Genomic DNA, 25,608 nt, shown 5'->3' with positions numbered 1-25,608 from the left:
TACGACCATCCAAAGCATTTTTCAAAAATCGTTATTTTTATATGGTTGTAAATTATTTCTCGGAACTTCGATTTGCTTCAAATTTTCAGGGAAGTTAGTCCATTATATTTTCAACAAGCTCTACAGATCCAAGCTCGATACCATAGTTAAATACTTTTCAGGGCTTGTGGGGGATAAAAAATGAAAACAGTTTCCCAGAAATTTAAAATTCAAAAATTTGTTTATTCTGATATTTCTCTTAGCTTTGATTCAGTCGTGTTTCAATTCAACAAATTGTCCTTTATGGTATTTCTTATTATTATAGCCTAAATGATGTGAATTTTTTTGCAATATTATTTTCAGCTGTCCAAACATATTCGTTGTGAACATTAAAAACACCATTTCTGGTGAAAGTTGCCTTATGAGAGAAAATTATTTTTGATTTGTAATCGTGTTCATGATTAACTTAAAGCCATTAGTCAAAATTGCAATCTTAACATTAGATATTCTTCTAAAATCTGCAAATAACACGTTAATAATTTAGTTAATTGACAAAATGCTCAATGATTATATACAACGAACAAGAATTGAAATAAGGCAAAAGTAATTATGGGTTTATTTAATTAAAACTTTGCATATATTGTGTAGAATATTCCAAATTTTAAATAGACTAAATTATATATTTAATATAACTATATTATGATTCACATAGGATCGTATGTGACATGTAATTTAGAAAGTGATCATACAAAATATCTGTTAATATTACATACATAACACATAATTTTATATAATATATATTATGTTAATTAATAAGTTTGAACCTAAAAGAAATATTAATAATAACAAAAATAATCGTGTAATTTAAAAAGGTCATTTTAGATAGTTAAAATTTTAAAATGTTAAATTACTGTTGTACCGATCGATTGGTCTTTTTATAGTCACATAACTGTCATAAATCCATTGTAATGGGCCATCGGTTCAATTACAAAATTTAATAAAAAGCATTTCATTAGATTGAAAATGATGGAATAGTCTCATCTATTTTTGTATAACAAAACCAGCACTATATTAATGGAATGGCCTGTCGGGGCATATTCATACAAACAAAACATTTATCATACTAAAAATTTTGCATGTAAATAAAAACAGCGCTTTGTTCTCGATTTTATTTATTTACAAGCATTCATTCAAATAAATGTACACAGCACCGCTTATTGTGCATTCAATAATTCTCATACAAATAAAATTTATGTAGTAAATTTTGTTTTAATTATTCAGAGAACAAGTGCACATATACTAAAAACATGCAGTGCACATTCATGAATATACAAAATACAATAAAGGTTCATTTTATTGCAAACACAGTTGCCATGGTACATGTACCTACTCCAACTAAAATACCCGTCGTCATTATTAACGAATAAATATGTAGTTGTTTGTGCCATATTGTGTCAGTGGTGGAACAATAGCGATGATGATTCTATTATATATATATTTTTAAATTTATTCCCGTATTTCTATTATCACGACAATAAGCCAGGAACATAGTTTCACAATAGATCGTTGTAAATAAATTTTAACAGTTACCTATTATATGATAGTATACATCTTCTAACTAAGCTTTCACACATAACATTCATTATAGTTTTAATTGAAATCGCACTTTAAACATATAGTGTAACAGTTGAATGTTTAATCTTAAGTCATATTTTCAGAATCATATAAGACAACACTCTTAAAATACTAAATAAACCCAAAAGTAAAATAATATTCATCTTTTTAAATAATATTGGTTACGCCAATGCAGAATACAGAACAGCGACGATAAAATTAAACGTTATGCCACAAACAGTTAGTGGCAGATTAAGCTCTTGTAAAAACACGCCGACATAACCGCATCCATATCAATACAGTTTCCTGGTTTGCTGCTGACCGGAACAGTACAAAAATGTCCGGCGCACCCTTGAACCGGCCGGTTTCAAAAAGGGTTAATGGAAATTTTATTCCTCGTTTTCCCCATTTTCTCAATTGAAGGGACGTGGCCTGAAAATTATAAGCGGCCTCCAAATTGGAACCGGAATTTAATTGGAAAAGTAAATACGCCCAAGGTTATTGTTGTGTTCTACTTAACATGCATCTTTCCACATAATAGTCTGTAAATAAACGATTTCAGTATTATGCGGTCGTTCCACATTATGCAAAAATAATTTTTACAATATGTTAATTGGAGCGTTTACATATACTGCTACAAGCTTGATGCGAAAATTAAGATAACAACTTTAGATACATCAAGACGAGGAGGACCATTAACGTCTTGTCAATCCACATGATCGGTTATTACGCCACTTTGCATCAATTCACGCATCCAACATAACCGAGGAGGTAATTAGAGCAACGACGCTTTCAATAAACCGTCCCGTCGATTCCGGCAACGAAAATAAATTCGCCCGAGTAATAGAAACTCAAAAGGAGGGAGATTTATCCGAGGGGGCACTCGTCACTATATCATATTTAAGGAACTCTAAATTGGTTAGGTTTGGCACATAAAAAATATGGGCCCCGCAATAAAACGCATCAAATTCGGTTTTATTATGAAACAGTGTATAAAACGCGTTTTTGATGAATAATGTTATCGCCGTTGCGGCGTTCGTCCCATTCCGTTTTCCAAACACGTTCGCCCGGCTCCGGATAATCGACAGTCTCGCCAGCTCGCACAAAAATACACGATTAAGAGGCGAAATGTTTGGCTTGCCGTTCTTCGGCCCGTTTCAACAAGGGAGAAAAGGATGGGGGATGTTACGGTTTTGTAAGACATATGAGCGGGGAAAGTGGTGCAATTAATTGGCGAAGCAAATAAAGAATAAATATAAATCATGGCTATTTCTTAGTAAAACTGGTAGGTTTTGATTGGATGTTTTGGGACGGTCCACTCAGTTTTGATAAATGGAGGCATCCAACGTTGTGCACGGTCTACTGACAAATTTTGTAGACGAGATTGTCAGAATGCTCTTTACAGAAGACTTGTCAGGTCAATGTATTATAAACGTCGATACGATACACAACTAATTAGTAAAAAATTTGCCGCAAAACGGCTTCTAATGGATGTCTAGCACCAAAAAAGAATTATTTCCAAAACCCAGATCAAGATTGAAAAGGATTACGGCTAATTTGTTCCTGTCTTCAAATCGTAATTAAATTCGTCGTACCAATTAGTTACGACGTCAGACCCGTTGAAAATTAAAATATCAAAAGGTGAATGGAGCGGATTCTTTCCGCCGAACAGTCAAAGTACATCCATCATTGCGTTATCTGATTCCCTTCCAAATCCCATATTATCATTCTCTTAGAACCATTATTATCACATTAATATAATATTTTTACAACTGGGCGTGGTGGTTTTGGACTTTCTGTCAGTTGCACTCGAAAGAAATGAGTTTCGAGTCGGGAATGGGACGGGCCTCGCACTTTTTCAACGTGGCAATATCAATATTTAAATCCCGTTGTGAAAAGAGCCTGCCTCTATTCACGGGTAATCGCGTATATGATATTAATGTGCCCAGATATGTCCCGGACAGATTTTAAAAGTAGTTAATGCCACAGTAGCGGTCTCCAATGCCTCATTTATCATATTTATTTTGCTCTCCCGTTCGTACAACAATAGACTCTGTTATATCGTAAGTAATTCTTTATTAGAAGTCCTCGGTCGCATTATTCGATTCTGGGGGGATTTGTAAGGTGCAACTAATTTATCACTTCGACGATTCGTTCGTTTGGATGCTTTTATTTTTTGCGCATTGTGTGGAAGGAACTCTTTTATAATATACCGTGTAGTTTTGGTTGACATTCGTCATCACATACAAATTTCAACAATCAATGAATCAAAATCTTCTCGGTGGCACATTCTTTATATCATTTCATTACATTCTACTGTTTGTTATTAATTTGCTCATTAAAATTGTACTGAAGTATTTGTTACTAAACACCATCAGACGTGCTCACGAGTGCTGAGTAAAATTTATGTAATTCATGAACCTTACAGCAAACCGTCTGCACATAATTCCAATCAAATACGCTTTCCTAACTGATGATTTCAAAATCAATAGATGTACAGCTATTCCGTGACCCTTCGCACACTATCACAACCCAATGATTAGTGTATCAAATAATCTACTGAAAGTTCGCGGAAGTAGCGCTGCCATCACGCCACTTTATCTACGGCCACGGAATTCTGATTTACAAATTTTATTAGCTATAAAACACAGTGGTATTGGCGAAATACGCCAGAAAAAACACGGAGCAATACATCAGGGATCGGTTTCGAGCAACGGGTCCCCGTGTTCGCGTGATCGTCGGAATCCACAGTCACTTTGTGTTTGAAAAATGCAAATCATGATGCCTAATCTGATGCTATAAGTTACTAAACAACAGAATTTTAAACTAGGCTTTATCTCGATCAGAAATGCATGCAACATAATTATAACTAATAGGTTGTTCCACCTTTTATGAATTAGAACGGTCACAGAAGCGGTTTAGGACGGAATCGATCTCTTTTAAGCTTTCCAATAACGAAGAAAAAACGAAATTTAGGCGTCGAATATGGATGAGCGAAAATAAACAAAGGAGCGTGTTTCGGACCGAAGCGCCAACTGCGTTTGCGTTTTTATCATCGGATCTGGAGTGCAGAAGAAACGATGGAAACGCGACAGAAGCAATTTCAATACCGAAAAAAAAGAAACTGAGAGACGAGGCAAAGAGCAGTCCAAATTCTGACAATAACCGCCCGAATTCCCCGAACTGTGTGAACTCGTTTATATTGGTACAGGTTAGGATTTGTAAGGACTCTTCTCTTGGCCTTGAAACCAGTGGTGGTACCATCAACATTTTTAAATTCATCTATATATATTCAACGTATGTAATTTGAACGAATGGGGGAGGAATGTTAAAGGAAAAAATTTACGTAAAGTTTGTAATTCTGTCAGGAACAAGAAATCTAATTCATTTTTCTTTATTTTCTCTGACAAGAGGAAATATTTTTTTATGTGCCTTAAATATAGTTTCAGGAATTGTAATAATTTATTAAATGTTTTTGAAAATGTACGGTACTTCAGAAATATATAATTTTTGATCATTGTTTGGGACTCTTGGAGTGGACGTGATTCATAAATTTACATTTTTATTTTGCAATGCAATTTTACAAGTCTAAGATTCGTGAAAGTAGTAACCAATCAATTTTAAATTAAATGTCTTTATTTTTACAAAGTTTTCGTTTCAACCAAACTGAATGTATACAAAATATAACAACTTCCTGACGTGGGTGATCAGTTACCAGTAGTAGTTAGTGTGAACTGACACTGGTATAAGTTAGGATTTATAAGGACTCTTCTCTTAGTTATAAAAACAGTGGTGATACCATACAAATTTTTAAATTAATGTACGATATATTTAAAGTATATAATTGACATGATTCAAGGAGGTATACTAATGAAGAAATTATTATTATTATTATAATTATTTTTCATATAAAAAGTCAGCAATATTTTTTGAACCAATTAATACGTAAATATAGTTTCAGTTTCAGAAACATTAGACTTTTTAACCATAGCTTGATGTGATATATAACAACAGTGGTCACGTACAACTAAATTATGGATGTGTTCCATCAATTCATTACTTTATTTAACAACATACAAGTCTAACATTCGTGCCAGTACTTGCCAATCAATTCCAACTCCGATGTCTTTATTCCTGCAAAGTTTGCGTTTCGACCAAACCGAAAGTGGACAAAATATAACAACTTCCTGACGTGAATGATCAGTTAGTAGTAATGGCAAGCTCACACCACGAATAATTGTGCAACTAATGCAGATGTGACTTACACCATGCCGTGTGTACTAACAAACCAACTAACTGAACATAGGTAACCGGCACGCAGGATGATAATTGCCGGTTTTGCCATCGATAATTGCCTGCCCCGTCTCCACGATTAGAGCCTGTCAGTCCGTCAAACCTGCGGAAGAACAAAACACCCGACTCCTATAACAAAAGGCGAAAACGCTTAAAATTGCGAATCAATCTAGCGGACGGTTTCACTTGCTTTTTGATAAGTGTAATTGAGTTCTCAGTTTCGTGCGATTTTTTCGTGTTCGACTGGTGTGATGTGGCAATGTTCACTTTATAGGGGGCTAATTATATTGTAATTGACGATGTTTTCATCGAGTTTGTACAGAAACTATATGGACTATAATTATCTGGCTCGTACCTGGTGTTTGTCTTAACAACACGGAATTTACGAGTTTGTCATGTTGAGTGACAAGCAAACTTTTTGTTCAGGGATTGGTGTTCGAATAAAGACGGATGATCAAACTCAACTCAATAATATATAAACGTCAAGTAGTTATCAGTGTTTCAGAATCTTAAATCTGTTGTGTGGAACATCCAAATGAATTAATTATTTTAATTTTTAAATGTTTTTATAAATAAGCCCCTAAACTCGATAATTTTAATTAATAAAATGATATCCCAATTCAATTTCATTCTACGCCCCCTTCAGTTATTCACAAATTAAAAGGCAAAAATTTAATCTATTTCTATTTTTTTCCGGCACTCATACAAAAATATTTAATTTTTTATGTTTTAAGAGTGCTCTAAACGGCAGCTCAAAAAAAAAAAATTTAAATGATTGCTTCAAATTTTTGTAAATTACTAAAATCATCAAAAATCATTTATTTTTTTCTCGTTGTTCTTTTTTTTTCTACAAGAAAAATAATAAAGTTCCCGAAAATTTCAAGACGAAATTTCATTTTTATTATATTTGTATAATTTTTTATCATTCTTTATAACACTTTTATAATATTTTTATAAACTTCAAACACAATAAAGGTCAATTAATAATATTATTTAGGTCAATAATATTTTTTATTTTTTTTTTTATATTAAAATATTTTTTACATATTAACATATTTTGTATATTTAACAAAATATAATCAAAAATTTAATTTAAAAAAGTTTCATTTTTTTACAAGAAAATGATAAAGTTCCTGAAAACTTCGAAATTTTATTTTTATTACAGTTTTATAATTTTTTATAATTCTTTAAAACATTTTTATAATATTTTTATAAACTCTAAACGTAACAAAGGTCAATTATTATTATTTATAAGTGATTAATTTTTGAAAAATAAATAAATTTAAGTAATTTAAAAAATTACGTATATTATGTGTTTATTAATTTTATTTTCGTCTCTTGTGCTTTAATTCAAGTCATTTTAACAGGTTGCTCCAAATTTTTGAAAATTACTAAAATCATTTAATTTTTTCTCGTTGTTCTTTTTTTTCTACAAGAAAAATAATAAAGTTCCCGAAAATTTCAAGACGAAATTTCATTTTTATTATATTTGTATAATTCTTTATAACACTTTTATAATATTTTTATAAACTCTAAACACAATAAAGGTCTATTAATAACATTATTTAGGTCAACATTATTTTTATTTTATATTTATTTATTATTTTTTATTTTTTTTTATCAAAATATTTTTTACATATTAACATATTTTATATATTTAACAAAATATAATCATAAATTTAATTTGAAGATGTTTCATTTTTTTAAAAGAAAAATGATAAAATTCCTGAAAATTTCGAAACTTCATTTTTATTAAAGTTTTATAATTTTTTATAATTCTTTGAAATATTTTTATAATATTTTTATAAACTCTAAACACATTAAAGGTCAATTAATAACATTATTTAGGTCAACAATATATTTTATTTTTTTTATCAAATATATTTTTTACATATTTTATATATTTAACAAAATAGAATCAAAAATTTAATGTAACAATGTATCATCAAATTAAATCGAATTTCGAAATTTCATTTTTATTATATTTTTATAATATTTTATAATTCTTTAAAACATTTTTATAATATTTTTTTAAAGTCTAAACATAACAAAGATCAATTATTTTCAATATTTTTTAATTTTCTCGTGATTTTATTAAAATGATTTTTTTTGAAAAATAAATAAATTTAAGAAATTTAAAAAATTGTATATTATTTGTTTATTAATTTTTTTTTTTTTTCGTCTCTTGTGCTTTAATTCCAAGCTTTAGTATGACAACTTCAAAAAAATTAATGGAGGTAGTTAATATTTGTGTTCAAGCTAAAGTCGAAACGAGAAAAAAATTAAAAAATAAAAAAATTGACGGTTTCAGAAATTTTTAAAAAAGGTTTTTTTTATTCTGCCGTTTAAGGGGATCCTTAAAAAATAATAAACATAAGAAATTTTCGTATGAAAATCGAAAAAAAAGATGCTTTTCTTTGGGTTGCCACATTGTGTACGTTATATTAAATAAATAAACTACTTCCAAATATATTTTGTGTATGTGATATTATACCTTATTTATGTTTATGGACAATTTTTCTTAACCTGAATTTAGTGTTTTTATTTCTGAAGAAAAAATATACAGGTAAATCTAATGAAATGAAAAATAAATTAAAATTTATTCCATATTTTTCACCACCTCTGTATGATTAGTAATTAAAATACTCTCCTGTGTTGCAGTTTATATCTTCTATGTTGATGTAAACAATTAGTGAAGACAAATTTCTAGTTAAATACTTCCATGTAACTGATATAAGTACATCTTAAAATTGGTTATGATTGCTGGAAATTTCATATAATCACGTTGATAGTTTTAAGACTTGCGAACTACTCGAACCAGAAACGAACTCCCCGTTTACAAACAGGATTTCAATAATTAAGCCTTAACAAGGTAGATAGAAACGTGGAACATCGTCACACACACTAAGCAACCTACAGTGTAAATATCCAGTCTCCGAGCCCCGCTATTACGAAAATAACCCTAATCAGGCATTATTATATCATTATTGCTTACCCGATTATTCGCGTTCCCGTTTTGCACAGCATTTCGATGCTTATCTCCCGCTATCTTCGCCAGCTTGTTTGCTACCGAGATCGTTCGGATCTATGCGCCGTGTACGTTGCTGAAATTCGTAATTTCATGTAAATTTCACATTTTTTAATGCACGTGATAAGGGGTCGCACACGGAGGACACGTGTGGATGAAATGTAACACATAAAAATCGTGTGATCGTCGATATTTATGTCCGCCGTAAATCAACGCAACACACTTCAGCAATCGCATCGGGACGTTAAAAAGTGTCGAAACGTCCGGGACCGCGAAACGGATTAAACGGAAGGGTCGCCGGCGAATAAATATAAGAAAATTCGGCCCAATATCTTCAAACAAATGTCTGGCCGAATCTCCAAACATATTTCACATATGGATGACGATATTAAAAACGTCCCCTTGTTCAATTTTAAAATTTTACACTTTTTTACGGCGGACGGGACGCGCAATAAAAAGTATAAATTTCGGAGCGTTCAATTTTAGCACATGTCGCTGACGTGCTGACGTCCGTGACGAGGCGTCGTCACATCCGAAAGGGTTTTATAATTGCGATGTGCGCTGCCACTGAATCGACTGTAAAGGAGCTTTTAATGGGGGGTTTCGAACGGCTTCGAAAACTACAATTTAAATCATGTCTCGTTAAATATACCCATTTTAAACAATAAAAATAGCGTTGGGAATTGTTATTACACATAAATTGAATACTGAAGTTGTTCTTCACCTAACAGAATATTTTAATTTATTGAATTTTAAATTTTTAGGTCCAAGTTTCTGTTGAATTGAATGTACTTATTTTTATTTAATATGAAATTGTAAATGAATACGTAAATAATAAATTATTTGTAGATTTTATTGATACTGAATCAATAAACATTAACTAATAAATTTAATTATTCATTTGTTGGTAAATAAATGTTTGAATAAAATTAATAAAATAGACAAGAAGATTTATTCAAAAAGATATCCTGTATATTCTTAAAATGTTAATTATTATATTAAAATGAATAATTTTTTATATTTATCTAAAAACAAACAATTTTAGGATTAATTTTATTTTTTATGTTTATTATCTAAAAAACAGACTAAATGTAAAAATATCTTTAAAATATGATTTTCTAAAGAACTAATCCAAAAAACTTAATATTGTGGAAGTAGTATAGATTAAATTAAATTTAAAGATTTATTATTCTAACTATTATTATTAATTAATTCTTCAAACAGTTTTAAAAACTACAGTTTAAATCATGTCTCATTAAAAACATCCATTTTAAACATTAAAAATAACGTTAAGTTAGTAAAATATTTTAATTTTGTTAAATGTAGAATTTTCTGGGACAAGTTTCAATTGAATTGAATTGAATCATTTACAATGAAATTGTCAATTAACAATTTAAATTATTTAAATTTTATATAATATTTTTGTGTAATAGTTTTAATTGACATTTAATTAATAAACTATTGGTTAATAAATAAATAAATATTTAAATATTAAATTATATGAGCTTATTTCTTTATTTAAAAAGAAATCCACTAAATACAATTTTAATTATAATATTAAAATACTTTAAATACTTAAAATACTTGAAATCAACTATACTATTTTTTATTTTTATTTATCAAAGAATTTTAATGTTAATTTTAAACATCAAAACATACTCTATAAAAGCTTGGAAAACCATTTTTTTATTTTTTATATTTATTCGACTATTATTACCAAAGAAACAGAAAAACTTACTAAAGAATTATTATTAAAAAGTTAATATTATGAAAGTAGTATAGATTTAATTATATTTAAATATTTATTATTTTAAATTTCTTATTATTGAGATTTTTAATGGGGAATTTCTTAATATATAGTTAATATTTAAAAAGCCAAAACAGTTGTTGATAATAATGGTTTTTTTTGTTAAATATATAGTGAAGATGTTATTGTAGAATTTCTGTAAATTAAAACATTTGTGAGTGGAGAATTAAAAATAAAAGACCATTTGAGTAAATATAATAATTTTACTTAAAATCTATAACTAACAATATATATATAATAAAGATTATAGAGTAATTTACAACCGATTATTAATCAATCCTATTAATAATTTAATTTAACAAAATAAATAATTCATCACAAGAAATTAAATCTAAAATAAAAAATCAGATGATGTTCACGTAATCACCTTGGTCGATAATCTGAAATGTGAAGAAAACCGACGTTGGGGGTGGTTACGTGACAATTAGGACACTTGAGACACATTCTCGGGTTCGAGATGAAAGTGATTTATTCTACTTAAACTAAATAATGTAAATATAATAATATAATAAAGTGCTTTTGGATTACTTTTACTTTAGGCAATTTCAAAGTAATTTTGCTTAGATATTTTTATAGTTTAATGATATAATTTGTACAATAAAAAAATTACATCGAAATATTATTTCGTACATGTTTTTAAAGTTTAAAATTTTATTGATTATAATCACGTTACATTTAACATATATGTTATGTGTTAATATTTATTAATTGACACGGTTTTCTCATGTATAAAAAGTAAAACATACAATGCTTATAAGAATGTTCAAAATAATTTTTTGTGTAAAAATACATAACGGTTTTGTGATACAATCCATAAAATAAAAAATTATTTTTGAAATGTGTTTCTATCCACATTTAAAAAGAGTAAACTGCTCTGATTTTCCATTTAAATCATAGAATATAATCCAAAAAATTTACGTCCAATTGTAACAATATCAATTCTGAGGATATGATAACATTATTCAAAAATTGTAATTTTATATACGTTTGTTTATCACATATATTTACAAATTTTTTTAATTTCATAATTTTCAAATTTAAAATGTAGAGATAAATAACTGTAACTAATAATTAAATATATATTATTTTTTTTTTTTTAATTTAAATAAAAAATTGAAAATATATGAATATATGAATTCAAATAAAATTCAGATAAAAATACCTAGAATATTACTTCCTTTAATATATTAATAATAAATCAAATTTTGAAAAGAATCACTTAAAATTACTTGATTAAGTTAATGTTATTAATTTCCTGTTTGTTTTAAAATTTGAAAATTGTAACATTTGTTATTAGAAAGACAAATTTTGTTTATAAAATTTCACACTTTGAACATAATATTTCATATGTTTGTAATATTTCGAGTGCGATTGATATTATGAATATAGTATATGGATAGATTATTATATAGTTAATCAATAATAATTATAAATCCAGAATATGATTATGAAAATATGAAAAAATACTAAATAAATATAAAAACTATTATTGATCCAAGACAGATGTTAAATACAATTTTTCTGATTAAATCACAATTTAATTAATATGTTTAATACCTACTCTGTGATAAATACATTTTTTAATGTCGATGAAATTAATTTGTTCCTTATATAACACGTTCATAAGCCTATTTAAAGTAAACAGTATTTATTTTTTGTTGTAAATAAGTTACAGGATGTTTCTATCAAACCTAGTAATTTAAACAAAATCATGAGTAATATGCTAGACCATAACAAGGAAGTTGTGTCATTTTATTATAAATTGCAAAAAGTAGTAGAAATCCAGTTGTCCAAGCCTGGCCAATTAATTTTATTGATTATGTTAAAAAATACCCAGTTACCGGCCATGTAATTGACGTTGTTAAGCGAACCATGTGATTTTAACTTCATAATTTGTTACAGCGTTTCGAGATTAAAATGGTAAATACGTAATCTTACAAGACATACACATATACGGTAATTTAGGTAATTATATTAAATACTAATCTATAAAATTGTTTTCTCATACATACACGATAATCATAGGCTTCGAGGTAATTGCATTTTACCTTTATAACCGAGTTAATTTTATAGCTTTATTATTATAAAAAAGTTTCATAAAATTAGGGACATTTTATGTGTGCACCTACTTATTATGCGACCGTTTTTTACTCTTTCTACCGGGTGAAAATTAATTTAATGGGGGCATTATTTTAAATTGATTTACAAATTTCCTCCTACCTATGCAATATTGACTGCCAGTGTATGTGCACAACACGCTTTGTACTGGCCTAATTTCGTAACAATTTTGAAAAATCCCGAGCTTGTCCAACTCATTGTAAAATCGGCCCAACTTGCGACGTCCCTTAATTCGAATTATAAGTCGAACCGTGTCCGGCCGAAAGCGCAAACAAAATTAAAAACTGTTTAGTTAGTTGTTTGAGAAGCCGGTGATTTATCGCGTGCTTTGAAGTCTCGCCGACTACACAATATTAGTTCACGGACCGAGAATTTGCTTTCGCCATATAAATATATGTATAAAAAATATGGTTGGTGCGAATCAAAAGCGGCATTTGTACACGCGGACATTTCGAAAACGCATTTCAGATCGAAGGCAACACGCTTACTTGGCGATTTATATTGCTACAAGGTATCACGACCGCCGCAAATGCTGTTTATAACAAATCATTTCTGCGAACGCTGTCTGCGGATTGGGTTTATTTGGAATTAACTGGGATCGATAACACCATCCACTCTGGTATATATTTCGAAGTATTTATTAAACAGAAATCGGTCGTTTTGTGTTTTTAGTGACTAATATTGAATTTTATTTTCTTTGTCTCCGATATTAAACTAAAATAAATTGACTTTCCCAAAAATTCAAACATATGAAATATATACAAATATATAGAGAATATGAAGGCAGATGGGGGTCTTTAATACATGTTAAAACTTGTTACTTTTTTGGCACTTGTACAAGTAATTAAATAAATTAAACCACAGTATTTAAAAGTATTAAATAATTAAATTAATCATATATTTTTTATAATTAGCGTTATCTTTTTTATTATTATTAATTTTATATTATAAAAACATTATTTTTATTATAAATAAGATTTACACAATAGGTGGGCAATCTCTTCTAAATATGTTTTAAAAACTTCATAAAAAGATATAACTCTATAAAGCATATTATCAAAAATAGTTTTTGTATTTTAAGAAAAATTCGTCAAATAATAAATAAATTAAATGTTATTTATAATTGTCAAGTTTATTAGCAGAAAAATATGATTTTCATACAATCAACAACATATAAATTTCATGAAAAATTTGAAATTTTATTAAACACAAATAAAATTTGGATTTAAAAAATTCTAAGCAGATGTTACCCCATATTGTCAATATTTTTTTTTGAAAAATGTTTGACATATCAGAATATAATGATAATAATATGATAAATATTGTTAGAACCATAATACAATATAATATATAAAATTTGTAAAATTATTAAATAAAATTATTGTTGCTATTATTATAAAATTTTTATCTTTTTGCTGACAAATAAGATATTCATGTAATTAACAACCACAATTTTACGAACAACTTGAAATTTTATAACACATATATAGGATTTATAGAATATAAATTTTATTTTCACACCCCCCATATGAAAATTTAGCCTAATACAACATACTGACTATTTCTTTGTTGTGGAATTTGATATTTTAAACGATTACTATATTAAATTATTAAAAAAATAATACTAAATAATTATGATAACGAAAAATTAATAATAAAAGTCCATTGCAATTTAATTATTATTATTATTATGATAAGCACATATATATATATATATATATATATATATATATATATATATATATAGAATTTAGAGAATTTTGTCCTATAAATTTTACTTTTTAACTCCTGTAAGAAAATTTAGAATATAACATATTGACAAACTGTTTTTTTTACAATGATAAGTAAATGAAACCACATTATTTTATTTGTAAAATTGTTAAATTAAATTATTCTTATATTATTTATAATATTATTTATAATTTTTATAATTTTATGAAAAATCTTATACATAAGGATTTATATAATATTTGGGTAATCTTCTATAAAAAATATTAATAATAATTATCTCATCAGCAGTTTCTGTACTTATTATGCATCAAGTACATCGTATTGGATAAATAAAACCATTTTTGGAAAAATATTTGACATATCAGTATATAATGATAATAATATGATAAATATTGTTAGTACCATAATAAAATATAATACATAAAATTTGTGAAATTATTAAATAAAATTATTGTTATAAAATTTTTAGCTTTTTCATGTAATTAACTTGAAATTTGAACACATATATAGGATTTATAGAATATACATTTTATTTTCAAACCCCCATAAGAAAATTTAGCCTATTATAACATACTGACAAACTGTTCCTTCGTTGTGAAATTTGATATTTTAAATGATTTCTATATTAAATTATTAAAAAAATAATACTAAATAATTATGTGATAACGAAAAATTAATAATAAAAAATAAGTCCATTGCAATTTAATGATTATTAGGTGAACTTTAATAAACACATACAGAGGATTTATAGAATATGCGAATAATTTTATTTTAAAACCCCCATAAGAAATTTTAGCCCAATGTAACATACTATCAAACTGTTTCATTTTTGAAACAATTTTGTCACTTGAATATAATGCTTTCTCTAATATAATGAATATTGTTGGTACTAACAAGAAAATAATACCACGTTATTTTATTTATAAAAGTATTAAATTAATTTTTATAATTTTATGAAAAATCTTACACAAAGATTTATATAATATTTGGGTGATCTTCTATAAAAATATTATTAATATTAATTATCTCACTAACAGATTCTGTACTTTTACATAAGTACACAAAAATTGAAAATATGAATAGTTTTTTAGTTATTTTTGACCTTTAAAATTGGTATTTCTATGAAATTTTAGTTTAATTTTTTTTAATTGTAAAGAAAAGATATGTGAATATTTTATATCTGAATTCACAACTCGGTAATTAGAAGTAAATGTTTATAAAAAAAATATTTTTTCGTCTACCGTTCTATATTTTCTAACTTTCTGACATTAACATTCGTAGAAAACATTAAAAACAAAGCTTTTATTACTTGGCTATATACTTTTTGTAAAACTATTTTTTAAACATTAAAGTTTAGTTAAAGACTCTCAAATCCCAAAATTGTTGCTAAAAGAATATGAGTAAAAATTAAATAAAAATGACACACTATATGTTATTTTCAATTTTTTAGAAAAAGAGACTTTCAGAATTACTATAATTGTCAATATATCCTTAAAAAAGCACTTACAGAATTTTCATCTGAATTGCCTTTCTTCTAATTTAGGAGCTGAAAATGGAATTTATGATATTGGAAAGAATGCATATTATCGAAGGTTGGATATGATATATCCCAAAATCTGAAAACTAGTAAATAAATTCATAAGTATTATTGATACATTTTTTCTGAATTTTGAATATAAAGTTTTAACATATTTTTTTATACATTCTTTGTTACGGAAAAACTTATTGCTTTCATTAACATTAAGAAGTAAATTTTTCAGTATCCAAGACAATATTTATTATGTAATCTAAATTTAATTTAGCCTCGACAATGAGTGCAATTTTTTCTAGCAACTTCATATCAGCAGCCCGTTTTTAGTGTCCGTTTTTGCAGTAGTGCAGACCGAGTGTTCCGAGCCTGCCAACAATCTGTCATATTACAGTTACCCCTCAAGCCGGCCCTGGGACCATTTATTAATTAATAATCCTTATAAAGTGATTTTTAATAACTGGCTGACGGTGAGAAGAGTCCTCCGAGATGTCTCATCTGCCATTCAGACAAAGTCGACATTTCATTAGAGCATTAGAGGCGTCCGGACGCGTCCGGAGAAGTCCCCTTCTCGCGCATGAATGACAAAAGCATCATATTAAAAAGTGAGAACACGAATTCACAATATGTATGCTAAATAGTTCGGAGGATTCGGCGGCGCATCATTCCGAGATGTCAATTCGGTACGTCAATTAAAAACCCCTTTTGCATTGACTGACGTCACCGGTGTCAGACACATGTGCGACGCTGCTCCATTTCAAATTTATAAAATCAACGTGGATCAAGATCCTACATCGACAACCATACCTATATTTATTTAAAAACAAAATATACGGATATATCAATGAAAGCTTTGAAAAGTTTTGATTTGATTTTTAGATACAAGCCCGCCCCTGCACGTTATTAGCACTATAGTCTTTAAGCACATCTAAATATACAGAGTGAGTGTTAGCAAACAGCAGCTTAGCTGGCGGTAAATGGGCAAACAATGGGCAAATGTGGCACGGTGTGAGACCGGCCGGTGTCTGTGTAATCTGTTGTCTACGTTCCCCCCGGTTTGTACCGTTCCCGTTTTTGATTTGGGTCCGCTACAATATTTATACACGGATCGTGAGGTTTTAAACATATTCTGTCAACAATTGCTCTGCACTTTTCTCTGTGTCGCACTCTTGTTTGGCAGCGTACATTTTATTTGATTAGCGCCGATGTTTCTATTCATTGTTGGACAGAAAGGTGCGTGTTAAATGGGGATTAGGGTGTTTATTCGCAGATTATTTAGGTCGATACAGCCTACGTTTGACAGTATTCTGGTGGTATCGACAATATGAATAATCTTATTAAATAAATAAAAAATATTGCATTGTATAAAAGTTTTTGATTCAGTTTGTTCAGCGAGACAAAATTATAATTCAATTTTTCAAAATTATGAATTAATAAAATACACAATATTTTTTTGATTTATAAATACATATTCAAAATTTAAAATAATCAATTTGAAATCATTGAAGATGTGACATTTAATGGTATATTTTAAGTGAATAAAACGAATTTATATTATATTTAATTTTCTTCAAAAATTTTGATTTTAAAAATAATGAATATATGTCTAAATAAAAAATATATTTAATAGTGCTTAAATATATTTAATTATTGTGAAATTTTGTAAATAATGATAAATTATTACGGTATTATATTATTTAAAGGAAATGCGGTATAGTAATAAATATATTTTCATTTTATATTTAATTTCTATCAAAAAATTTTATTTTATACATATTTTCATAATATAATAATTATTTTAAATGATTATCAATATTTATTAAATTTGTTTCAAATGATTATTGTGTTAAACTATTAATAAATATAATACAATTTCCAATAAAAAAGTCATTCTATTTAATTATCATCAAAAAGTTTATTTTCCACATATTTTCTTATTATGAATAAATCTGTAATTAAAAATAAAATCTTTAAAATAAAAAGTGTTTTAGTAACATATTCTCGTATTTTTGATACTTAAACACGAATACACATGAATTTTAATAAATTTTTTAAAAGATGAAGTTTTTTATATTAACTTGGATAACTCAAATTTTTGATAGGTCGTATTAAAATGGATGAGTTTCAAAAGTGAGAATATCTAGATAATACGAACACGAGGGGCCAATCAAACTATGAGTGGAATCTGTAAATTAAAATATGTGTTTTTATCCAACAATTAACAAAATTAAAATTGGGATCAAAGCCGTTTTTGATCAATATTTTAAATCAGACGAAGATGAATATTTAAATAGAAAATTTATAAAATTGCCATAAATATGGATGACAATATATCTATTTTGGAATCAATCTCAGATGCGATTCCGAATTTGTTTGGGCATGATGTAAGATATTTTATAGGCAAGTTTCATAGAAATTTACGTTTTACATTCTTGTATCGATCAAAAAATATTTCCTCCTTCTGAATCTTGAAAGTCTCCCACTATTGGGCAAAGAGGAGACTTTTATTATCTCTGTCGTGTATGATTTTTCTCTCAAGATTTAGATGGAGAAAATCCTTTTGGATCTGTATAAAACTTAAAATAAAAATATAATATTATTATATTTTGTTCACTATAATAATTAAAATAAATGAAATAAATATCATATCAAATTTAGCCTAATACAACATACTGTCAAACTGTTTCTTTTTTAAAACAATTTTGACATTTGCCTGAATATAATGCTTTCTTTAATATAATGTACTTCTACTTTCTGCACTTTTACATAAGTAACATTAATAGATTTTTAGTTATTTTTGATCTTTAAAATTGGTATTTCTATGAAATTTTAGTTTGATTTTTTTATGTAAAGAATAGATGAATATTGGATTTGATACATACGACCATTTTACTAAAACAGTGTCTTATACTATTTTTTGAACATTTTTCTTATATTATGCTCTATACATATCAATTTCTTTTTTTTTGCATTTACATGTACTATTTTTCAAGGTTTACCAAATTTATCTTTGTCATTGAAATTGCTTTCTGAAACAACATAAATATGGATGTTGCTAATCTATCTTATTGAAGCAATTTGAATTATATCAAATTTTTTTAAAAATATCACAATATAACAAAAATCTGAAAAGTTTAGGTGTCTTGCATTCCTATAATTTTTTTAAACATTAAATAAGTTTATTTGAAGACCCTCAAACCCCAAAACAGCTGCTAAAAGTTGATGAATATGAGTAGAAATTAAATTAAAATGTCGCAATGTTGTTATTTAAATTTATTATTAATATTTTTGAAAAGAGGTTTTCAAATGACAGTAATTGTCAATATGTCCTTATAAAACATTTCTCGCATATTCATCTAAATTACCTTTTTTCTAATTTAGGACCTGAAATTGATGAAGACGTATATTTTCACCAATATTTAATTACTATGAAAATAAGGCATTAGAATTATAGAAAAGGTTGCATATATTTTCCAAAATCTATACACTACTATTAATAATTAAAACAAAATAAAATTAATTTATAAATATTATTGATACATTATTTTTTTTCTGAAGTTTACTTTGCCATGACAAAATATAATTATTAATTTTAAATATTTTTTATAATACTATTTATGAATGCACTTTTAACAAACATTATTATTTAAGAAATTCCTAAAACATTTGTTATTTATATGCAAATAATAATTTGATTCATTAAATAAACAATAATAAACATAAAGATCTAATCACAAAATAAACATATAATTTCATAATTTGATTAAAAATGTTAACAACATAATCTAAAGTATTAAACAGCAATTATTTGCTGATTTAAAAAGTAAAATCTGCACGCAAAATATCAGTTTCCTAGTATCGGAAATGCACCAAGTGTTCATCACTCGAAAACCCAACGAACCGCAATCCAAATATTATTTTTCGCACTGGCGAAACGCCCGACAGCAAAAGAGAACCTTCGATCAGTCCTCTGTCCCGGTGCCGATCAAATGGACCGCCGTATTTACGAATCGCGGCCTAGACAAATACACCTGGACGTACCTAAATCATGCATTGACAGGATCCGATGGTACAGGACCGGTTTTTTTGTCAATGGACCAGAAGGTGGTTGTTTTTCGATTGACTGGAATTTGATTGAGACGGGAGGCTGGCTAATGCGTTCACCCGGCGAGACACTAACCGTATCGGAGGTGTAAAAATATTGAAAGGGATCGATTTGGAAACAATTCAGTATATTATACATTTTTAACCATGTATTTACTAAATAACATAAATTTTAAAATGAATTAATACATCTTGAAAACGTTTGTTCAGGGAAAAAGTGCTCAATTTTCAAAGACTCAGTCAGAATTAAACAAAATTCTAACATAACGGGCAATTTAAAATTTTAACCAAACGAGTACATTGGGGAGAATAACTAAGAAGATTAAATTTAGCTGGTTTTTGTGGTTAGAAGTCAGCAAAGAAGTCTTTCATTTTTGGGAATACTGAAAGAGTAAGATTTGTTTTTAATTCAACTAAGAAAAGAAATATAAATAATTAGGTTTTTTGATGAAAATCGTTTTATGTACTGGCAATGGTAATTTATAGGTGAAAGAGCCAATCAAAGAAAGGTTTTAGTTCTCTGGACTTACTGGAAGGCGGAAAGCAGCAAGTCTTATTGATCTATTTTCACCTCAGAACTGGTTGTTTAATTCTGTACCTTTCGGGGGACACCCTGTATATTCAATATGATATTTTTTTAAATATACGCCATAATTTAATTTTATGCACTTTGGCATTTATTTATATTGCTACCAGTATGGTGCACCAAATTTTTTTTTCTTTAGTTACTCTAAAAATATTCACTTGGTGAAAAAAAATTATTAATATTAAGAGGTGACTCATCGTAATTTTTTATTTTACATTTGAATAACTCGAGGAAACAATTTTTTATTTGGAATTTTCTTGTATTCGTGTTAACGTGTTGTAAAAATCAATTACATATTCTGGTACGAAATTGAACGGTATTCAAAAAAGTTCAGATATGATTTTTCGTTTAAAAGTTATTGAAGTTCAACTTCAAATGGTATATGATGACTTTCACAATTTTTTATCTTTTATCTCAAAAAAGTGGCTCAAAAATCATATTAGATTGAAGATTAAAGTTCAACTTCAAATGGTATTTGATGACTTTTTAGAGAATTTTTAATATTTTTATCCAAAATAGTGACTCAAAAATAAAAAATACCATTTTCCGTGAGGTTCATCAAGATTTTGAATAATGATTAAAAAATATACGACATAATAAAAATAAAAAAAAATCCCGAGTTATTTAAATGGAAAATAGAAAATCATGAGGAACCATCTCATCAGCTCAAGTTTTACCAGATTTTTTTTCATCGTCGTGTACAATGTGTAATAATATAAATATAAAATATCATATTTTAATTAATTATCATAAGTTCATCAAGATTTTCAACAACGAATTAAAATATTTGACATAAAAAATGTCAGGTATACTTCCAACTACATATAAATAATTCCTTTTTAACACTTTTTATTTGATTCGTGCAAAATAACATAGGCTTTTATTTATAAGTTTATAAAGTGAAAACGAGGAATATAATATTTTATGTTTTTGAGCCACTATTTTGAGATAAAATATAAAAAAAATGTGGAAGTCATCATATACCATTTGAAGTTGAACTTTAATATTCAATAACTTTTAAACTAGTTGACTTGGCGAAATATCATATCATATCTTTTTTGAAGATGGTTCAATTTTCTACAAGAATATGTATTTATTTTTACAACAGTCTAATTTGTTAGAACGCAATAAAAAAAATCTACAATTTATTTAAATGGGAAATAGAAAATTATGGTAAGCCTTTTAATGTTAATAAATTAAGTGCTCAAATTCAAACAAGAATTTTTTTATCATCGTTAACCATATTTTTAGGGTAACTAAAGAAAAAAATTTTTTTTTGGTCACCCTAATGAACAAACCTTTTATGTATGTATATAGTTCTTTTATTTTATGTCCAAAACTTTAATATTTAATAACTTTTCAACTAGTCGACTTGGCAAAAAATCATATCAGATCGTTTTTGAAGATGCTTCAACTTTCTACAAGAATATGTATTTATTTTTACAACACACTGATTTGTTAGAACGCAATAAAAAAAAATTCTACAATTTATTTAAATGGGAAATAGAAAATTATGGTAAGCCTTTTAATATTAATAAATGAAGTGCTCAAATTCAAACAAGAATTTTTTTATCATCGTTAACGATATTTTTAGGGTAACTTAAGAAAAAAAAAATGTTTGTGCACCCTAATGTACAAACATTTGATTGAACAATAAATAAGTTATATAAATTTCATATTATGTAATCTACGTAGTATTGAGAAATAAATACTGAATTATACTGAATAATTGTGAAATAATATTTTTACACATATAAATAAAATACTCTTTTGTTATCATGAGAAAGAAAATGTTGTAATTAATGTTTTTATGAAAATTAATTAAAAAATGCTTGAAAAAATTATGGTTATAAAAATGTACTTATGAAATTATAATTATTTTAATTATATTATAAAACATTTTAATTAACAATTTTTGTAAATAAAAATAACTATAAATGATTTCAATAGTATATTAATTAAAAATACTTAACAAATAGTACATCTTTTATTTTATTTCAAAAAATTTAAAATTAAAATATAAAGTACTTGAATTATATAAGAACATGAAGTATATGATAATATTCGAATTATCCAATTACTAAATAAATGTAATGAAAGAGTGAATGTAGGTAAATATGTTCGTACCGTGATTTGATACCATCAAATAGAATTTGCAAGGCTATCTCAGAACGTAATCGGGCACAAGTCTTTTAAAGAGACAAGCATCTTTAAAAAGTGCTTAGATGAATGTTAATAGAAGTCAACGTTGTACGTACACCCGATCAGAAATCAGAAGCCGTCGGCAGACCTAATCAGATCTGCGAGAAAGCCCAAGCCTCAGAGCGATGCCAGGCGACGACCTTTTTCCCCATCAAACTGAAAACATCGACAGTATTGACCCACATAAAAAAGATAATCATCTCCTCCGAAACACAGTCTCCTCTCGTTCAATGATAAACATCGCCAATAAAATCAATGATGTCGATAGAGGATAAACTCCCATAACACCGAAACGACGAAACGACGACGAACAAAAAAAAAAGACGAAACAAAACAAAAGAGGAGAAAATAATCGACCAAGTTTATCTCTACTCCATTCGCAATCCAATCTTATCTACAACATTTCAAAATAATGAAACAGCTTATATGGCAATAAAACAACGCGCGGGGACGCGCCGGTTCGGCCGTCACCTCACAGATGGCGCTGTCATGTCGTGCACGGAGTTAAATAGGCGGCCCTCGGGGGTGGAGCTACGCCCCGCCTAGCGCGATCCGAACCACCATGTTAGATGATTTCTTAGCTACCGCGACATGTTACGTCCTTCGAACATTGTCGCTACTCTACTAGAGAGTTGTAATATGTGTGTGTGTGTGTGTCGTTCGGGCCACTCTCTCCCGCTCTTTGCTCTCCTTTTTTTTTATTCTGTTGTTTGCCCTCTTTCAGATTGTCCACTTCATGCGGAATTTGTTAGGAGGATGCTCCCGCTAAGGACTACAATGATGAAGTTTGTCCGGTCAAGTTTAAAGTTTCTCTTTCTGGGCATGGTGGGTTGGGAGAGGAGTTATGGTAATTTTTTGTTGCTCGTGTTAAGACAACGTTGATAGATGTGATTATTTTAATTCATTCTATCGCCGGGCACGGGAGCCAAATATGAAGCAAGAATGCAGTCAAATTATTACCTACTTAGCTTCTAGATGATTTTTATGTTACATTTACAGAAAGATTTAAAACTGTAGAGTCTGGAGGTTTTCCTAATGGGGCAACATCTGGCTTTTTGGCATGGATAAAATTCCTTCAATGCCAATATTTATTTGTATACATCTATGTTGATAATTAATGATAATGTTCAAAAACAACTTCAGACACTGATTTTTATTAATAAAGAACTATACTTTAGAAAATTGAAGGAGGGTTAATGAAGGGAAGTTCGTTTTTAATTATGAGTCTTGTCACCAGTCAAAAGAATTTCTAAGACACAAGCTCCATTTTTATATATCTTAGAAATTCTTTGGTTTTTGGATAACCCAAAAAAACAATGTCAAAGAAAATTAACTTACCTTTTAATTTTGTAGAAAACTGCGTGACATTTATTTTTCAACTATATAATAATTGATTAAGTTATCGTTAATATACTTAGTTAATTGATCAGAAAAATTAATTTACAACAATTTTAAAAAAAATATTTTGAAGATTTTTAAGACAATTTATTTAGTGTCAAATGACTTGTCAAAGTAAAATATACGGAGTGTTAGGGAAATGAGTGCCAAAAATTTAACCACGGGTTAAACTCGTCGTAATCTATTTTTTGAATTTTTTTAAATTTTTGTGTCTACCCCCACTGGAGTATAAATCGAAAAGTTCTTTCTTCATAATTAATGATAATTTTCAAAAACAAGATAATTTTCAAAAATTTTTATTAATAAATAGGGAAGTCAAATAAATACTTGTCAAAAGTCAAAAGAATTTCTAAGACACATACACATTTTTGGTCTTTAATTATATTTCTTAGAAATACTTAATTAAAAAAAATATATTTTTTGATTTTAGATTTGGATAGCCCATTCAAAACTATGTGAAAGAAAATTAAACCGAAGGAATTACTAGAAAGAATTTACCTTTTAATTTTGTAGAAAACTGCTTTACATTTATTTTTCAATTATATAATAATTGATTAAGTTATCGTTAAGTGATCTGATAAATTAATTTACAACAATTTTGAAAAAATATTTTGAAGATTTTTAAGACAATTTATTTGGTGTCAAATAACTTTGGATATAAAGTATACAGGGTGTTAGGGAAATGAGTGCCAAAAATTTAACCACGGGTTAAACTCCATCCATATTTTAGATTTTTTTTTAATATTTTTACTACCCCCTCCCCACAAAGGTGTTCAAAAATATGGCATTGAAACAATTGTTTGCGGATATCAAATTTTTGTACCCTTCAAATCATAGACACATAATTTTTAATGCCATTTTTACTCCAGTGGCGGGTAGTGGAAAAAAATCCAAACTATGGATTTTTTGAAATAAATATATTTGAGAAAGTTATTGCATTTAAAGAGTTTAACCCATGGTTAAATTTTCAACACTCATTTCGCTAACACCGTCTATTAATTATTAGGAGAATAAATTATACATCTAAAGGTTTGAATCCAAAAGGAAAATAATTGAGTTACCACAGAAGAAAGTTCAAACGAACCTCTTATAGAAAATAAAAATGTGATAGGAAGAACAAGAAGACACATCTCGATATTTTTCATTCATAAAAATTGTATAAACCGATGAAAAATGGCTAATTGAATTTCTTGTAATATCTTAATATTTATTTATATATT

General features: G+C 27.6%; 1 long non-coding RNA gene across 1 annotated transcript; it reads right to left on the bottom strand.

Annotated features, from left to right (window-relative positions):
* Positions 1–5,648: 5,648 nt before the first annotated feature.
* Positions 5,649–24,402, bottom strand: LOC126264586 (uncharacterized). The gene is made up of 3 exons (XR_007547266.1): positions 24,329–24,402; positions 8,882–8,990; positions 5,649–6,015 (listed from the first exon to the last, which is right to left on the bottom strand). It is a non-coding gene; the product is annotated as an uncharacterized LOC126264586 (long non-coding RNA).
* Positions 24,403–25,608: the final 1,206 nt, after the last annotated feature.

This window comes from Aethina tumida, chromosome 2 (genome assembly GCF_024364675.1).
Source record: "Aethina tumida isolate Nest 87 chromosome 2, icAetTumi1.1, whole genome shotgun sequence".
In the NCBI taxonomy this organism is placed as follows: Eukaryota; Metazoa; Arthropoda; class Insecta; order Coleoptera; family Nitidulidae; genus Aethina; species Aethina tumida.
Note: the sequence above shows the minus strand (reverse complement) of the source record. Positions and strands in the feature narration are given on the sequence as shown.